This window comes from Meriones unguiculatus, chromosome 4 (genome assembly GCF_030254825.1).
Source record: "Meriones unguiculatus strain TT.TT164.6M chromosome 4, Bangor_MerUng_6.1, whole genome shotgun sequence".
NCBI classification, from domain to species: domain Eukaryota; kingdom Metazoa; phylum Chordata; class Mammalia; order Rodentia; family Muridae; genus Meriones; species Meriones unguiculatus.
In genome coordinates, this window is record NC_083352.1 from 89,485,180 (window position 1) to 89,502,468 (window position 17,289).

At 51.4% G+C, this 17,289-nt stretch overlaps 1 protein-coding gene across 12 annotated transcripts in view; it reads left to right on the forward strand.

Annotated features, from left to right (window-relative positions):
• Cux2 (cut like homeobox 2) overlaps positions 1–17,289 on the forward strand; it is a 183,416-nt gene that overhangs the window by 12,381 nt on the left and 153,746 nt on the right. Inside the window, exon 1 of one of the 12 annotated variants that reach the window (XM_060382439.1) lies at positions 15,497–15,515. The exons of 9 other annotated variants lie outside the window; for them this stretch is intronic. The gene's annotated coding sequence lies outside the window, so the exon portion shown is untranslated. Of the gene's footprint in view, positions 1–15,496; positions 15,516–16,277; positions 16,419–17,289 lie in introns of those variants that run through there. 2 more of the 12 variants (XM_060382434.1, XM_060382431.1) reach the window with 2 other exon arrangements.

Sequence of the window (17,289 nt, forward strand, 5' to 3'; positions counted from 1 at the left end):
TTCTGGGCTGCCTTCAGTGGCCACACAGCGGGGTGTTTGTAGATTGGTAGGAATCATCCCCTAGTGTGCTCGCAGGCCCTGAGTCCTCAGGAGCCACCGTTGAGCCTCCACACAGTGCTTCTGCCCTTGGGGTTTGCAGGTTCCTGAGCCTGTGCCTCCTGGGTTGCAGTCTCCAGCTAGTGTTGGGTTGTTTCTCTTCTTATTTTTGCTTTGTGCGTTTTGATGTTCTTTTACCAGGGGCCTGTAAGTTTTTAACTATGCCTTCCTAGTGAACAGGGCTTTCTTTTATTAGCAGATCTTTCATTCTCTAGTAACAGTTAAAAAAAAAAAACATTTTTTTTAAAGTCTATTCTATTAGAAACCATTTTTAGAAATTGTGTGTGTGTGTGCCCACGTGTGTGTGTGTGTGTGTGTGTGTGTGTGTGTGTATCACATGCAGGCAATTCCCCTTGGAGACCAAAAGTGGGTTGCTGGGCCCCCCAGAGATAGATTTATCAGTAATTGTGAGCTGTCGTATGGATGCTGAAACCGAGCTTGAGTCCTCTGCAAGAACAATTTATGTTTTAAACCACTGAGCCGCCTTTCCAGCTACTGTTTGATATTTCTTTGTGGAGCCTTCCATTCTTGGTCTGTTTGTATCTTTGACTCTATATAGTGTCTACTGTAAACAATGTGCAGCTTTTTGTTTGTTTGTTTGTTTGGTTTTGGTTTTTTTTTTGAGACAGGGTTTCTCTGTGTAACAGAGCACTGGCTGTCCTAGAACCTGCTTTGTAGACCAGGCTGTCCTGGAACTCACAGAGATCAGACTACCTCTCCCTCCCAAGTGCTGGGATTAAAGGCCTGTGCTACCATGCCTGGCTGACAATGTGCAGTTTTTAATCTGGTCTAAAATCCTTTTTGTTTTGATTAGGTTGTTTAACGCACTCACACTTAATATGTTATCAGTGTAGCAGAGCTTGTGTTTGCCGTTTTTCTTTCAGTTTTTCGTGTGTCTGATTTCCGGTTTCCCCCCCTCTGTTCTTTTACTGTTTTCTTGAGTGTTTTCTAATGTGGCATTTTAGTGTAATGATTGTTTTTAATTGCTTGGTTTTCTTAGCAGTTACATGGGTTGGCCATATTCGTTTCAGCCCATCAAAATTCTGGCTCAGGTTTACCCATGTTTGAGTCCTTCAGGCCCTGTTTTCCCTCTTCTTCACCTGATCTCGAACTGCATTCCTTGTACTTTCCATTCTCTAGCCTCAGGCCTCTGGCAGATCCCCGTGCCCCACACTCCTGCCATATTGACAGCCCCCTGTCCTGTGACACAATTTTTTCTCCCATTCTACGCCTGGTTAGCTCTTTTTCCTCTGGTGCTTACAAAAAACGTGTCACCAGGGGCCTGGCCTCTTAGGTATCCTGTCCATGCTCACTTCCTGTCCACAGTGCAGTAAAGTTCATATACCATGTGCTTTCATGGCTGGGATGGTCTGCAGGCATGTGGGCTGGTGGGACTCTCTCAAACCACGAGCTGAAACAAACCCCTTTGCACTTACCGTGCTGGTGTTTGGTCACAGTGATGAAAAGGTAACCAGCAAACGGGCTGCTGATTAAGCCTGCCTCCCACATGGACTCTCATCTCCTCTAATCTTGGATTGGTCTTACAGCTCATGTGGCCCCTGATGTCCTACGCTCTAGGGATCCGGCAGTTCTGCAACTGTGTTGAGGTGATTTTGCTTTTTCTGGCCTCAGTGTAGCCTGTCTGGAAAATGGGCAGGATTTACATCACCACAGATGAGAGAAGTGCTGAAAAAAAATTACTTTCTGAAAAAGTATATAAACATTTATTTGAAAATTACATTTGTGTGTGTGTGTGTGCCACAGTGTATATGCTGAAGCCAGAGGACAACTTGCAAGGGATCAGCTCTCTTATTCTACCATGTGGGTCCTGAGCATTGAACTCAGGTCATGAGGCCTGGCAGCAAGCATCTGTACCCACTGAGCCAACTTGCCAGCTCCCAAATATTAGATTTTATATTGTTTATTTGGAATAAACGAATAGTTAAACACTTAGCGCTTCCTAAATGTCCCCACTCAAATGATTTTATTCTCACAGTAGCACTGTGATATAGACATTGTTAATCTCCCCTGCTTTCCGAAGAGGCAGTTCAGAATGGTCAAGAGACTTGCCCCAGGCCACAGAGCAGGGCCAGGCAGCCTGAACACAGCGTCTGCACACGTACGTAAGCTTGCTTACCTGTTCTTGGAGTAACAGGGAAGTGGCTACTGTGTCCTGCTGCCTCTTTTCTTCCCTAAAGTTTGTGTGCCATCTTACATGAGAGTGGGCACCCCACAGGAGACAGAGGTGCCTGGCAGAAGTGGGAGCCAGGGCAAGAATTTCCACAAGTGGGCACCATGAGCCTCAGACTTGGGATGTTTGGGTCCCTATAACAGGACTCGGGGGATAGCCATATCCTTTTTCCTGTTTCATTACGAGGTCACTGGACCTGCTCCCTCGGGCCAGCACCCTGGAGCCTCTCCAAGCCAGCCTGCCCCTCAGAGGAAGGCCTCTGCAGCCTCCAAGAGGTCCCACGGCCCATGACCTACTTTGAGACACTGAGCTCTGGAGAAGAATCCTTTGGAGTCGTGCAGGGCCGGGCAGAGGCTTCGGGATTGTGGGACCCCGGAGTACCAGGAGGGACAAAGGCCCAGCTGCCACCACCAGCCTAGCTGCCAAAGCTGAGGTGTGTCCCAAGGAAGGCACACTTCCTCCCTCTGTCCCAGATGCCCCCCTTCATCCTGTGCATGTGGTGGCCTGGGTAGATTGGCCAGCGGGAGTCCTTCAGGTGACTTGCGGAGGCCCCTTCCTCTCTGGGGGAACCTTAGAGTGTGTACCCGAGGCTCAGCCTTCAGGCAGCCCACTCAATCGTGGTGGTCACAGCTTTGTCTTTCACACACTGTTTTGGGGGCCCTTTGCTAGACCCTGCAGTGTGCCCGGTGCTGCCCATGGCATGTTGGGGGTGACTGATGACTTTCTTTGGGAACAGTGTTTCTTGAGCTGGTCTGTGAAGCAGGGGAGTGTAGGGTGAGGCAGATCTTGCATTCGTGTAGCTGTATCAGCCAGTCATCGCTGTGTAACAAGACGCCCAAGCCTGTGGGGATAACTATAGACTCAGAGGGTCTGTCAGTCAGGAATGAGGCAGAGCCCAGTTAAAGCTGCCATCACCACTCCATGACAGCTGGGCGTCAGCTGGTAAGGTTCAGTTAGAAGTGACAGGGTGCCTCACGTTTTGGCTGATGCTGGCTGCCAGCTGACCCTCAGCTGCCCACAGGATTACCACCATGTGGCCTGCCCTGTCGTTTTTTTTTTTTTTTTTTTTCGATGTTCAGAGGCCAGGTTTCCAGAGAACAAGGTGGAAATTTGGCTTTCTTCTTCTAGGCTTGGACAATGGTTGTCATTTCTTTAGCTTTGCAATAGTCAGTCCAAAAGGAAAAGGTCTAGACTCCGCTTCTCAGTGGGAGGAGTGTCAGTCATGTTCCATGAAGAGCCTGGGAAGGGAGGGCTATGGTGGCTGCCATCTTTGGAAGTGATGTTTTCCATAGGAAGGGTGGTCCGGATTCATGTGATTCAGGTCCAAGTGCAACAGGAAGTGGCTGAGGGAGACAGTGGGTGATATAGGTTGTGCGGAATGACTGATAGTGACAGTAAGTGGCCAAGCAGGGAATGCGGTGACAGAAGAGTCTGTGAGGGGAGTGAATGAGATGAGAAATGGCCAAATAGGAGCGTGTGTGAGGGGAATGGGTGTGTCAGGAGAGCGTGGGGGGAAGTGTGTGATAGAAGAGTATGAGGGGAATGAGTGTGACAGGACAGTGTGTGAGGGGGAATGGATGTGACAGGAGGTAAGGGTGAAGTGAATATGACAGGAAGTGGTCAAGGAGGCCAGTTTGACTTTGCCAGAGTCTGCCAAGACAGCAGTAATGAAGGAAGATGCTGGGGGCCCCATCTTTCTTCACCTTCTGAACTGCCCCTTGAGTGCCTTGGGGTGACCAGCCAAAAGTTCACACATGGGGACCCAGGCCTCATCCAGCTGACTGGGCCCCTGCCTTGGATGTTTCTCACTGCCTCCCTTTTCCTATGGGTCTCAGTGCTCCCCAGTCCCCCAGCAGCCCCCCTCTTCTAGAAAGCGCAACTCCCACCTCAACAGCCTGGAAACCCTCCAACTACCACACTTCTCCTCAAATAAAAGCAGCTAATTAACATTATTCTTTAATTATTGCCTTTATCAACAAGGGGTCTGATTGCACCAGCAGGGTAGTTGCTTTCCCTTAAACTACTCAAGTGAATGCTTCAGTTCCTGGTGCTTTTGAAATGAATTTGATGTCATCTGCCCAGAGTCACTTAATGGGGACGCCTGGGTAATGACTGAGCGCGCTAACTCCGTTAGCAGCCCTGGAAGCATGTAATTTGGCCCCTCAGGCAACCGCACTTTGAAAATCTCTGGATAGTTTTGAACTCTCTGTTCTTAATTAAATATGCAATTTTTCACGGTAACCAGGTTAATTCTTTTGTGTTGTGTTGTAATACTGTTAGGAATTTTCATAGTTCTTATTAAACATTATTCAGGCATTGTGAATTCCATAATTAAAAAAAATGAAAAGAACAAAGCTTGATTCCCTCCTTTCTTTTTTCCCTGGCTAATTTATCAAATGAATTTTGCAAATTTTTCTTTCTGTCCCTAGACAGTGTGGCAAGTGTTTTAAAGGGGGAAGGATTTAATTGCCCTGTAGGGAATGGCTGGTTATGAAGGATTTGGCTGTTTGATTAGTAAACCCAGTTGGGACCGGTCTAATACTCCATGATCTTAAAAATTGTCTGATTGTACCCTCTCCGAGGAGCCTCGCCGCTCTCTCCCGCCCGTCCGCCTCTCACAAGTTTGATTATGAAGCGGTGGGGAAGGGAAGCTGCAGTGTTGACTTTACTGCAAATTGGGGATCTTGGGAGATTTTTGCCCCCATCCCCCTGGCCGGGGAGGGAACAGGAGAGACAAAAGACAGAGACGTAGAAACACACAAACTAGGGTGTAGGGGATACACACACAAAGACGGAGACAGCGACAGACACACAGACACCAAGGCTGAAAAGTTCTCAGATCTCAGGTGCCGTGTAAGACGGAGGGTGGCCTGAGGGGACAGCTCACTTATTCTTGCAGATAATGACCCTCCACCCCCCACTAGCTACTGGAGAGGCAGCTCCCGAGCTGAGGAAGCTTCGCTGTGCAGGGGGGGAGGGAGGACCGATTTCCATTCTGGAACTAGGACCTGTTCCCAAAATGTGCAGTCTGCCCTACTCTGAGCATGCTGTTAGCAAAAGGGACAGGAGCCCAAACTACCCTTTGTCAGGCCAGGCCTCCTGGGGAAGGGGTTCTGGCAGAGAGAGCCAGGTTCTTGAGACATTGACCCCGGCCCCTTTTGTTTCCAGAGAGGCCACCCGCTTTTGCCTCAGTTTTCCCCATCTGTAAGATGGGGCAGATGACTCCTAGCCCTTTCTGGCTCTCCTGCCCTCCCAAATCTGTATGCATCCGTGCACAGATGTATCCACACACACGAGCACACACGTCTCCACGCACGGGTATATAACCCCGGGTTTCCAGCACAGTGCCGCCTGCAGCTCCTCTGTTCTTGTCGGCCTATTTTTATTCCTGTTCTAGTCACTGGGGACAACGAGGAGCCAAGGAAGATTTCTGGGATTTGGGGCAGAGAGGGAGGCACAGGGTGTGGAAGAATTTGGGGGAGAGAAGGTGCATTACCACAGGGCTCTGAACACAGAAGGGTACGACACCAGAGCAAGCCTAGCAGACCGCTGTCTCAGGTCCTGGCTTCTTCCTTTCCCGTGAAGCCATCGGTTCTGGCCGGTCTTTCACTGAGCGACTGCACCTGCCCTTTTTTTTTACGCACATCCCACTGGTCAGAGCAGGTGTTTCTAGCCAGGACCCTGGTGGCTGTCTTCCACTATCCCCACCCCGAGGCCGGGCTCAGGCCTCAGGCCTCCTGGAGACTTTGTTTTTAAATGTTCATCTGCTTGCCTTGTTCTGTCGGGAGGGCTGGAGGCCTCGTGGTCAGGAGCCTGGTTGTCGAGGCAGGTGAGTACCACTCTGGGCCTGCTTCCGTCTCTGTGAAACGGGTCTTTGGGGACCGTGGAATGAATTTCACAGGGGACTAACATCCAGTAGGTACTCTGTAAGTGCTAGCTGCGTGGTGGCCAGGCCATTTGTTCCTCTGTGTCCCTCAGGGTGCAGCGGGCACGCATTTGCCTCAGGAATGAATGCAGGTTGGCAAGCTACTCTTCTGCCTAGGTGGCGTGTGCGTTTCTGTGGGGGCTCTCTTGTGTGCGGGCACAGGTGTCCACACATGGGTGTACCTGTGTATTGCACACGTACATGCACACCTCCAGCCAGGCATGCATGCAAGGCCATTCCAGCGGACAGTCTTGCTTATCTGCTGCAGTTAAGTATTCATCTGGGATTGGAGAATGCCGCATGGGCAGTAGATAAAGTGACATCACATGTGAAGGATGTGAGAAGCTGCATGCCCAGCTCTGCGTGGAGGAAGCAGAGTGGGAGGGGCTGGGCAGGGGTGACATCATTCCTTCACCTGGTGATGGGCCAGCAAGCTTTGCTTCGCAGCTCCTGGCTGCTGGGCAGCCAGCCATGTACCAGGGATGCCCCTGGGGATCACAGTGGACTCTTTCTGCCCTCACAGTGCTGTGTGTCTCCGTGGTGTTTAGAAAAAAAAAATCCCTGAAGGGACAAAGGTAATGAATCAAATAATCACACATTTGAAATTCTGTACCATGCTGAGGGCTTGAGGGAGGGGTGGGGGAGAGCGAGCTAGGAAGGAAGAACTTAAACTGGGATCAGATTTAATCTTGGCATCAGGAAAGGACTCCTGGAGTGACAAGGGAACTAGTAGTCCAGGGAATCAGCATGTGCAAAGGCCCTGAGGTGAGGAGGAACATGCCTATAGTTCTAGGGAGGGGAAGGGAGCTTGGTGTGGCTGGGTCCCCTGGAGTACCCCCAACAGCCAAATAAGGCTGGGAGGATGGACAGCCTGACTCCGATGGGACTGGAGAGAAGGGGACAATGTCTGCTGACATTAGGGGGATGGAGGGTGATGTGTGCTAGAGAGTGTCGGGACTCAGAGCCTGGGGTGGGAGAAGTGGCCAGTCTGGGCTACTGGGCTTCCGCCCTGCTGTCCTCTTGCCCTGGACTCATGTGACACCTGGGAAATTGAAGGACGCAGCAGACCAGCTTAGGGACAGGCACGAGGCACGTTTCCTGCCCAGGCAGGGGGGTGGGGTGGGGTGGCAGTGCCCCTTCATCAGGTCACTCTGGAACGCTGATGCATGGTGGCATTCTGAGCTGCAGATCTGCTCTTGGGATCCAGCATTTCCCTCTGGGATGTTTCCATCCGGGATGTTGAGTAAGCGCTGCCTGTTTTTAAGAACTGGGTAAAAATGTGTGTTTCTGGCAGGATGTGTCAGGTACCAGCCACACCAGGGAGGCTCCGGGCAAGATGGCCAAGGGCAGGGGAATACACACCCTTCCGGAAGTGGCCAGCTCAGCCCTGATGGCATTGAGACAGGCTGGAGTTAGGAAGGAACTTAATTCTGAAATCAAGGCAGAGGGCCCGGGGAGATGGCTCAGTGGAACAAGTGTTTGCCGCTCAAGCATTCGGATCTGAGTTGGGGTCCCAAGCACTCATCCCAAGATGTTCCTGTAACCCCAGCTCTGGAGGCGTGGAGACAGGAGGATCCCAGGGACGCTGACCAAATGGTGAGCTTCAGGGTTAGTGAGCAAGCTTTGTCAAAAAAAAAAAAAAAGGAAGGAAGGAAGGAAGAAAAAGAAGGAAGGAAGGAAGGAAGGAAAAGAAGGAAAGAAAGAAAAAAAAAAGAAAGGAAGAAAAGGTGGATCCTGGTGGTGGCGCATGCCTGTAACCCCAGTATTCAGGAGTCAGAGGCAGGCGGATCTCTGTGAGTTTAAGGCCAGCCGGGTCTGCAAAGTGAGTCCAGGACAGCCAAGGCTACACAGAGAAACCCTGTGTGTCCAGAAAAAAAAAAAAAAAAAAGGTGGACAGAAAAAAGGTGGTTGAGGAAGAAAATTGACATTGACCTCCACCCCTTCCTCTACACACACAAACAAACACATGAACGCACTCTCATGAACTCCCACACATATAAACATGTATACACACACATTACCTGTTTAATAAATAAAACAAGAGGCAGAAAGAGCCTGGTGTTTCCAAGCTTGGGATGAGGGGGAGCAAGCCCGCCCCTGTTTACGTGGACACATGGCTGGTTCTGACCTGCGTGGTTGGTCATTAGTTCATTCAGCGTAATACTCCAGGCTTCCTTGGCCTCAGTGTCTCCTGGGGAGCCGGGCAGTGGAGGGGCTCTTCACAGGGTCTCTGTGGGTGTAAGCAAACTCAGGGCATCCCACTGCAGTGTGGCACAACCTCTCCTCATCCCGACAGGCCTTGGATTTTGTGTGTGTGTGAAGTTGGACGAGTGGGGAGACCCATCTCTGAGAAGCGAGTCTTTACAGAACTCTGTTTTATGTTACGTGCGTGAGTATTGTACACGCGCGTGTCTTTGCCCCATATGTGTGCTTGGTGCCCGCAGAGGCCAGAGAGAGTGTTGGCTCCCCTGGAACTGGGGTCCCAGGCAGTTGTGAACCGCCATGTGGGTGGTGGGAATGGAACCTGGTCCCCTGCAGGTGCGGAGCTCTCAACTGCTGAGCCACCTCCCCAGCCTCAGAGGTACACTCCCCTCAGATGGAAAGGAGGGCCTGGGACATGGGGTAGCTGGGCCCAATGCTTGTACACAGTAGGTGCTCACTAACTGTCACTGCCCTTGCCAATACTGGAGTGAGGAACTGACTTGCCAGGCATAGATCCTGCTTCGTGGGTGCTTTTGAAATCTGGTACGGTTTTAGGTAAGTAGTTCTCAAGCTGTGGGTCATGACCCCCGTGGGGGTCCCATGTTAGATATTTGCACCACGATTCATAGCAGTAGCAAGGTTGCAGTTATGAGGTGGCAATGAGACAGCTTTACGGTTGGGGTTGGCCACAACACGAGGAGCTGTATTAAAGGGTCGCCTCATTAGGAAGGGTGAGAGCCCTGGTTTAGATGGCGAGCACCCCACCCTTCCCCAGGCTCTCCTCTTCCAAAACTTGGTCCCCAGCTGCTGGCTGTTCCAGGGTGTTGCGAAACCTTTAAGAGGAGGAGCCTCAGCTGGCTGGTGGTGGTGCCCGCCTTTGATCCTAGGACTCAGGAGGCAGAGGCAGGCAGATCTCTGTGAGTTCGAGACCAGCCTGGTCTACAAAGTGAGTTCCAGAACATCCAGAGCTACACAGAGAAACTGTCTCGAACAAACAAACAAAAAAGAGGTGGAGCCTCATTGGAGGAAGTGGGTTGCTGGGGATGGGGGTTGAGGTTTTGTTAGCTTTACTTAGCTTCCTGTTCAGCTCATCGTCTGGCTCCTGCCTCCATTGCACTACCTGTCACCTTGACAGATGGTACCCCTCCAACTGTGAGCCAGAATCAGTCTTCCCTCCCCTAAGTTGCTTTTGGCAATGAGAAAAGTAACCAATACAGAGTCCATGGGGGAAAAAGAACGGTTCTCAGAGGCTCCCGGGTCTGATCCAGCTTTTGTTGCGGACTGAAGGTTCATCTTAAGTAGGATTGTTTCCTGGTAAATTCCACAGCCTGGGTGGACCCGAGTGCCAGAACTCGGCCAGAGAGTCCATATTGTTGGTCTTGTTCCCCGCATGCCGTCTTCTTGCACAACTGCTCCACTCTGCCCTGTGTAAAAGCCTGTGTAAACAAATACTGGGGGAGCCAGTGAGTGGCGGGGGATTTGGCCTGGGAGAGAAAGCCCGAAGAACAGAGGTCATTCACCTCTGTGTGTGAGACACTTTCTGTTTGCTTTTGCTAAATGTCCGGTGGTATTACCAAATGAGAACAGTATTTTTGTTCATTAATTTCCTGGCAGAGGTTTTTTATTTTTTCTTCTTTTCCCGGAGAGAGAAGGTTTCTCTATGTAGCTCTGGCTGTCCTGGAACTCACTCTGTAGACCAGGCTGGACTTACACACATCTGCCTGCCTCTGCCTCCCAAGTGCTGGGAGGAGAGGTGTGCGCCACCATCTCCAGCTTGGCCTGAGGTTTTTGGACCTTCAGTGTCTCTGGTTGGGAATCAGTTCATTCAGGGCCCTTGCAAAACCTGCCGAGTCAGCATCCCTGGGGCGAGCTGCCGGAGGCCTGAGCCTGACAGGTCACCCAGGTGATCCTACTGCACCGCTGAGCGTTCCAAACCCATGTGAGTGTAGAGCCTGGCTACATGTGAGCGTGGACTCGCAGGGTGCCGACCACCTCTTCCTAGCACTGCAGAGAAGCCTCTTGCCTCTCTAGAGGGCTTGATTCCCCCTCTGGAGTTTTTTCCCCGTGATCACGGGGTCAGTATGTGTGTTTAGACCAGGGGGTGCTGAGTGCATTGGCATCACGGTCTCGGCTCTGACTGAACTAGCTGTGTGTTCTCCCCATGGCTGCTCTGAGCCCCAGCTTGTCCTCCCGTGGGATGGGAGAGTGGGGTTGCTGCCTCATGGAGGACCCGCTGAGCTCTCTGTGTGGTCCTGTCTGTGACTGGCCTGGCCTTGTGTGGCAGCTTCCACGACCATGGCTTGGAGACCTACCTGTGAGGTGGGCCCGTCCTCGTGCAAGTGGACCAGCAAGTGGGCAGAGGCCACAGAGTGGCCGTAGGCCTTGGCGTGTCCTCCATGGACCCCCTGCTCCTGGAGTGGCCATCATGCACCCCACAGTGCCATCAGTTCTGTGACAACCCAGGGAGGTAGGGGAGCTGTCATTCAGGGAGGTCACATGATCCAAACCAGGCCAACCAGAGTAATTCCTGGTATTTTCCCTTGCCTCTGGGAGGGGAGTCTTTTTCTCTTGTTGAGTTTATGAACAAACAGGAAGGTTAGCACTAACACTGCATTCCTCGAGGACGCACTGAAAGCCATCTCCTTGGAGTGGGAGTGACGGAGAGGGTCAGGTTTGAGCCTTTTCCAAGGCCACTCTCTTTGTATAGCATGGCCACAGGAGTTTACCTGGGGCCTTATGCCTCTTCAAATTAAGTTTATATCATTGATAAACAGAAACACAGACCCCTCCTCCCTCTAATTTCTCATGGAAGTTTCTGGAAACTCCTGGCCGTTTCATGCTGTATGGTCATAATTTCTATAAGGGTGAGCAGGAAAAAACGCCTGTGCCGTGACTCTAGTCCTTGTATCCAGGTCCCTGGCAGGGCTTTAGGATAGTGGCAAGGTTTCTCCAGGTGTCACAGGGTTCAGGGATGCCTCTAGGGACTCCCTGAGAATGCTCCCCTTACCCCTCTAGCATAAGGAGGTGTGGCTGGCTGGGCATAAAAGTGTCCTGAAGACACTCCATTCCTAGCATCCCCCTGAACCCCTTTCACCTGCTCTGGCTCAGTCCTGTGTGAGCTTTCGAAGATTGCAGCAATCAAGGCCATTTCTCTTGCTGCATTTGTCCCCATGCCACCATGTCTGGTTCTGCCAGGATGGCTTTTTCCTCCTCCTCTTCCTCCTCCTCTCCCCTTTCCCTCTCTTTTGGGCTTCTGCTGGGTTTGGCTACTTCAAATTGAAATAACTTGGAGCACACAGGAAAAATCATTCCCTTGTCTGAGTGACATGGGGACAAAAGCCAGCAAGCTGGCCCACTGCTGTCCTTTCAAGGTGCTTGTCAGCCAGCTCAGTGGCAAGAAGTGCCAGGTGTCACCTGGTGTGACTGGAGATGACTGTACTGGTGAGTTTTGTTTTTCCTCAGAAAGCCTTCAGCTCAATCTCTGGTCTCTCAGGGGCCCTGGAGCCGTATCTGTTTTCTACAGAGATAAAAGCAGGCCCAGTGGAGCTGCTTGCATTAGCCATGGGCACCCAGCAGGGACCCCGAGGCTGGGGCTTTGTAACCCACCAGTTCCGCCTTCATGGTTCCCCTCTGCCACTCTTTGTGGTCTGTGTGGCCCTGTGGGGCAGAGCCCCAAGAGGAAGCAGGGTGCTGGCTATGTCTCTTTGCTCGCCTGTGGGTGGGAAGGGAAATCTTGGGGTTTACATCATGGCTCTGGAGTCAGACTTGGTGTCAGTTCAGATCCTGACTCTGCCAATCTTACGGAGCCTGTCCTGCCTGAGCCTCTGTGTCCCCATAGCTAGAGCTGTTGGGTGTAGTGACTGTAACTTTTCTCGTCTCTGTGACAAAACCAGCTTAAGGGATGAAGGATTTCTTCTGGGCCACAGCTCAGGGAATACTGTCATGGAGGGGGAAAATGAGGACTCAGGGTAGGCTCAGTATACCAGCGAGAGCTTTGGGTGTCTTTTCACGTACATCTGGGGTCAGGAATGGGGTAGAGCTGTAACCCCTAGGTCTGCACTTCCCCCCCAATAACCCCTTCATGAGGCTCTGCCTCCTTTTAATTAGGTGGATACATTATAGTTGTTTTCTCCAGGTCTATTCTCTTGGCAAGTTCTTTTATAGAGCAGACAATTTTAAATTGCCATTATTTGTTGTAAAAGATTGATTTGCTCTCATTTATGTGACTGTGTGAGTATATGCATGTGAGTGCAGTGCCCATGGAGGCCAGAAGAGGGCGTCAGATTCCCCAGGAGCAAGAGTTACAGCAGCCTGACTTGGGTACTGGGAACTAGACTTGGGTCCTCTGCAAGAGCATCTTAACTGAGGATCCATCTCTCCAGCCTTCAAGCTTTTTAATGTAATGAAGTAAAGCAATCATTTCTTTCACTGACCACATCTTTGGCATTGGGTCTGGAACGTCACCAGTGTGTCCCAGGCCATCCAGGCATCTGAGAAAGGTCTTGCACAGCACAGTATGTGGTTCTCTCCATTTTGAGTTGATTTGGGTAAAGGCTGGCAGGTCTTGGTCTGGCTGTTCCTCTGTGTGGGTGTGAGCTTTTCATTGGCACCATCTGTTGAATGACTAATCTCTTTTCCCTCATTGTGCCTTTTCTCTTTCGTCAAAGCTCTGTCAGTTGCATTTGTACTGTCCTTTGCTGGGCTCTGGGCACTGCCCTTCCTCCACCATGCTGGCTTCATCACTGTAGCTGTTTAACATCTGGAAGTCTGTGGTTCTTCTCCCTTACCTGAGCATGGACCTTTTCTAGGTCTTTTGACTCTCTGTGATTGATGTTTCTTTTTCTTTTCTTTCTTCCTTTCTTTTTTGTTTTGTTTTTCAAGACAAGGTTCTCTTTGTAGCCCTGGCTGTCCTGGAACTTGCTCTGTAGACCAGGCTGGCCTTGAACTCGGGGATCTGCCTGCTTCTGCCTCCCAGGGTGCTGGGATTAAAGGCATGTGCACCATTACACCCAGCTTGATTGACATTTCATTGAGGCTGCAGACCAACTTGGGAAGAACTGATACCTTGATGATTCTGATTCTGGCTGTCCATGAACATGGGATGTCTGCCACTCTACTTAGCTCCTTGAGACTTTCATGTTTTTCCTCTTCTGGCTCCTGTGTATAATTCTGAAGCTAGTGTTTTCTGCGCAGAGAAGCCTGTATGTAGGGATACCAGGATCTACCCATGAAGGATACTGCTGTTTGATTGATTGGTTGGTTGACTGACTGACACAGGATCTCACTTTGTAGCCCAACCTATTTTGGAACTCATAGTGATCCTCCTGCCTTAGCTTCCCAAGTCCTGGGATTGCCGATGACATTCATTCTGTCATGGAGGGACATTTGAGTGACTTCCAATCCGAGGTTCCCTTAGCAGAGCACCAGTGTCTCCTGATGCAGAGAGCCACATGGCTTTCCTGGGCAGAGATCACAGTTCCCCAGATCACACCAGTGGCTTTGGGGCTGGGTGGGATTGTGGGAGCCTCACCATGTGTAGATAGAAATGTCTCTGGGAAATACCCAGCTTCCCCTGGCTGGCTCTGCGCAGCATGTGGGTAGATAGAGCCGGAGGCACTGATGATGATGATTTCCAAGCAGGGTGCCACCTCCACCAGCTAAGTGTGGCCTCTAGTTGCTTTTAACACCATCCATCCATTCATCCATCCATCCATCCATCCATCCATCCATCCATCCATCATCTGTCTGTCTGTCTGTCTGTCTGTCTAAAGTGTGGTGGATGGTATATATGTATGTGAAGGTCCTGGAGGCTATCGGGTGTTGGGCTCCATCACTCTCTGCCTTATCCCCTGAGACAGGGTTTTTTCACTGAACGGGAGTTATAGGTGCTGTCCTAGTGAGTTTCCACTGCCAAGTCCACACAGCCTAGAGTCATCTGGGGGATGACCTTTGCCCATGGGCATGTCTGGGAGGGATTGTCTTGATTGATGATTGATAGAGGAAGGCACAGTCCACTGTGGGCAACACCATTCCCTAGGCATGACCTTGCAAATGAGCGAGTATATGGTGTTCTTCCCTGGTCTGCTCCCCGTGCCTGCCTTGGCTTCCCTCAGCAGTGCACAGCACCTGTAAGATGCAATGCTACATGCTTTTATCACAGTGCCTGAGTGCTCTAGGACGGATACACACGTGACCACACCCACTCATAGGTGGGTGCTGGAGAGAGAAACCCAGGTCCTCATGCTTCTGCAGCAGGTGCTTTTAGCCCAAGTCCCCATCAGTACATTTACATGTGATTTGTATGTGATGTTGGCAGAGTCGGGTATTATGCTTTAAATGCCGTTATGTCATTCCTGTTGACTTTCAGGTGCACATCTTTTATATCTTTTGTTTGGTTGGTTTTTCAAGACAGGCTTTCTCTTTGTGTAGTCCTAGCTGCCCTGGAACTTGCTGTGTAGACCAGCTGGCCTCAGGTTTGCAGAGAGCTTGAACTCACAGAGATCCTCTTGCCTCTGCCTGCCTGAGTGTTGGAATTAAAGGCACGTGTCACCACCTCTATGTCTTTTATTATTCTTTTACTTACTTAAAATTTGAGACAGGGTCTCATGTATCCCAGGCTGCCCTCAGTATGTCGCTGAGGATAAACCATTTGTTCACATGGTGCTGGGGATGGAGCCAGGGCATTGCTTGGCAGGCACTCTGCCCTCTGAGCCACACCCCAGGTCCTGCCACTGCTTAAGGAGTTCAAGAATCTAAGCTGCTCATCTCAGGCTTCTAACTCCCGTCTGTCTGTCCATCCATGTAGACACTGCTCTGACTGGTTGTGTGAGATTTTTAGCTGTCTTTGCCTCTCTGTGCCTCAGTTTCCTCAGTTGTAAAACAGGGACCCTAAAACTGCCTACCTTCTTTATTTTTGACGATTGCACAAGCTGATTGGTAAACACTTGGCGCGTGGGAGCAGGGCTTCCCAGGGCAAGCAGGGTGTGTTGGCCGGCCTAGAAGCTGCAGGTGTTCTGTCCCGTGGAGGAGCTGAAGTTGACAGGAGACCTTCAGTTGGAGTCTTGGAAGAGCATTCAGCTTTGGTGCCAGGTTTTACAATAAGTAAGTAAATAAATATAGACATACATACATAAATCTATAAGTATAATGACCAATACGAGTAATAAACAACAATTAGGGGATGCCCAGTTAAATTGGAATTTTGAATAAATAATTCTTACTGCATGTATGCCCTATGAAATATTTGAGATATATTTAACACTAAAGAAAGGAAATCAATGCATCATTTACATGACTCACAGTGATGTATTTATTTAGCTGGATGACCTGGTGGCTTGCTTTCTTCTGTTGATTTTTTGTTTTTCAGACAGTGTCTTGCTGTGTAGCTCAGGCTGGCCTCAAACGTCAAGCCCCCTGCCTCACCCTGCAGAGTTCAGGGTGGGATTTGGGTCACTGGCATCGGACGCGCCTACCCCTCGCCTTCAGTCTGTCTTCGAGGCGCCAGGGTCGCCACCGCAGAGGCCGCATCCCGGCCCAGCTGTGTTTCTCATGACTCCCGTGAGCTGTGTCATGGGGAGCACCTGGCCTCTCCCCACACCGCATGTTGCTCGGTCTGCGGGCCCCAGTGCTTCATGACCAGGCTGCGGGTTGAATTCAAGACAAGTGAGTCACATGCAGGTTCACTTGCACCAAGAGGGTCTCAAGTGGAAGAGCAGGCTGGCGCTGTCTGCCGGAGCCAGGCTGGGTACGTCCTAACACGGGCCTCCGTAGCTGAACCGAGGCTGCAGGGAGCCGGGCTGTGGGCAGCCAGGCCCGCATTGATCGCAGTTCTTGGAAGGCCTGTCACGAGGACACCAAGCAGAGCGTAAACATTACCGGTGGCCAGCAGCCGCCAGGGTCAGGGCCAGCTCACTTCTAGGGACTGGCCAGTACTGTCCTTCGCCATCGAGGACGTGGCACCACCCCCTCCTCCAAGCCTGAAGCCTCCTGAGACCCTCTGGCCAGGTAAGGTTGGGCCCCTGAGCTCGCAGTGGTGCCTCTTTCCCCCTGACCCTTCCTTCCTGGAGCCTCGGGGACTTCAGGCTCATTGTTCATTCATTCCGTCCTCACTGGACCCCTCTGTCCCAGCTCTGGGCAGGCCTGGCATTGTGTAGAGGGGGTGCCATCTTGCCACAGCTCTTAACCCTGGAGCCGTCTCCTGCCTGGCTCTGGGGTCCAGCTGGTATTTGCGTTGCTGTGGGCTGCCACCCACTGGACGGTGTAGTGACAGTCCTAAAATGTCCCCTGATGTGGTCAGGTCCCGGAGCCTCAGATGCAGACGCTGCCTCGGGAAGGGGTCAGGGTAGCTGTACACAGATGGGCCCGTTAAGAGCAGATTCTCGGCTCTGTGGCAGGAGCAGCCTCTCGGTGGCTCGCTGGGTGCTTAGGAGTCTTGGTGGCCAGCGACATGGAAGCCTGTGGGGTGCTCTTGACGCTGGTTCTTTTGCATGCATGTGCTGAGGAAATGCCTAAGGTGCCTTGGGTTTTGTGTGTGTGTCTGAGTGCTTGCTGATGGTCAGTGTTGCTCTGGACCGTGGGAAGAGGGCTGTGACCCTGTAGGCCTCAGTACTGAGGAGCCCAGGTTCAGAGAGGCCTGATGTCTGGCCTGGGGTCAAGGGCTTGCTCTGTGCGAGGCAGTATGTTAAGTGAACCACGTGAGGCTGGTGTTTAGCATCCTGGTTTAATGCAGAGCGCTGAAGCACAGATAAGTCACTTCCCTTTTCCGCAGTCCCGCAGCCGGTGAGTGGTAGAGTTGGATTTTGAACACTGTATTTGGCTTTCAGACACAGTCAGGTACAGCGAAGTGCCCTCTGGGGTTCGTGCTAGACTCACCCTC